The sequence below is a fragment of the Sinocyclocheilus grahami genome, unplaced genomic scaffold, assembly GCF_001515645.1.
Source record: "Sinocyclocheilus grahami isolate Dianchi unplaced genomic scaffold, SAMN03320097.WGS_v1.1 scaffold2187.1, whole genome shotgun sequence".
NCBI lineage: Eukaryota > Metazoa > Chordata > Actinopteri > Cypriniformes > Cyprinidae > Sinocyclocheilus > Sinocyclocheilus grahami.
This window is the reverse complement of record NW_015507366.1, coordinates 84,924-86,739: the sequence shown is the minus strand read 5'-3', so window position 1 is coordinate 86,739 and position 1,816 is coordinate 84,924.

The window sequence follows — 1,816 nt, the reverse complement described above, 5'->3', positions numbered from 1 at the left end:
CCTTGCTCAAGGGTCTCACCTCAGCCGTCGTATTGAAGGTTCACTCCCAAATCAAAATTGCTTGATAACTGAGACTTATCCCGTTTAGGTTTTAGGGGGATAAAAAAAAAGTGAATTTGTATCATTGTAGGGTGGTTGTGTCCACACACTGCTAAGACACATTTATATGCAGAGTAAGATACTTTGCATCCAATGTCTCCTTTAAAATTAAAATATTATAATCTTAATTTATTTCGAAAGTCTGACAGTTATCAGTGTTGAGAACCTATTGTAAGTTTAACCCTGCCTGGTTTACATGTTTGAAAATGATTAACAGTTGAAAACATTAGAAATGTACACTCTTAAAAATAAAGGTGCTTCACGATGCCACAGAAGAACCTTTTTGTCTAAATGGTTCCATAAAGAACCTTTAACATCTGAAGAACCTTTCTGTTTCACAAAAGGTTCTTTGTGGCGAAAGAAGGTTCTTCAGATTATAAAAAGGTAAGAAAGAGATGGTTCTTTAAAGAACCTTTGACTGAATGGTTCTTTGTGGAACCAAAAATGGTTCTTCTATGGCATCGCTTGAAGAACCTTTTGAAGCACCTTTATTTTTAAGAGTGTAGAAAAGTAATCAAATGTAATCAGTTACATTAATAAAGTAATTGAAAAGTTACACTAATTATTACATTTTAAGTAGGGTAACTTGTAATCTGTAACCTGTTACATTTCCAAAGTAACCTTCCCAACACTGTTGCCAAGGCAACATTTCACCTTTTCACTTTTTTAGCTTAACTTGATGTACTTATATAACTAAAACTGATATATATATATATATATATATATATAGATAGATAGATAGATAGTAGATAGATAGGTAGATAGATAGATAGATAGATAGATAGATAGATAGATAGATAGATAGATAGATAGATAGATAGATAGATAGATAGATAGATAGATACAATAATGACAAAAACACACAACAGAATTACTAAAACTAAATTAATTCAACTAATTAAAATTTTTAATTAAAGGAATTTACAAGGGAGAATATTTTACAATATATTGGTGCATATTTGCACAAATATGTGACTTTTATATGGTATATTGTGATATGTATTTTGTGATACGGTAGATATGAAACAATATAAATGAATCACATTGACATGTTTTGTCTGTCATAGATTGAAGTCGTTCACAACAACAGCAGTGACAGAATGCGTTTCTGCAGTGCGGTAAGATACTGTTATCTGAGTCATCTGTGTGTTTGTTTTTGCAAATGTTGTTTTGTAGATGAAGTTCAGTGTGATCTTTGATTTTGTGGAAGATCATAACTCTCTCTGCTCCAGAAAGTCGTTTATTTTAAACCCGTTTGGTTTTGCTCCACTAAAACTGATCTTTAATTGTCCCTGCAGCTACTGGAATTGATGAGTCTTTCATAATTATTCCCTTCGCAGCCTTTTTAACTTTTCATGAGAGAAGGAGCAATTTCGCAGCTTTTATTGTGTTCTGTAGAGAAGTGAGATATCAGATATTGATATTTGTGTGGTTTATATCCTGTCCTGCCTCTAATGTTTTATATAAAGTGCTTTAGACATTCAGTGTGTTTACAAAAGGCCCGATTAATCACCGGCGTTCACTAATAGCTTTGTGTAGTTAAACTTTACACAGTTTAGTCTGTGTTTCTTTAGCAGGGGCCTGATTTGACTGTGAAGGGGTGTGTGTGTGTGTGTGTGTGTGTGTGTGAGTGATTGTGTGTGTGCGTGTGTGTGTGTGAGTGTATGTGTGCGTGTGAGTGTGTGTGTGTGTGTGAGTGTGTGTGTGTGAGTGAGTG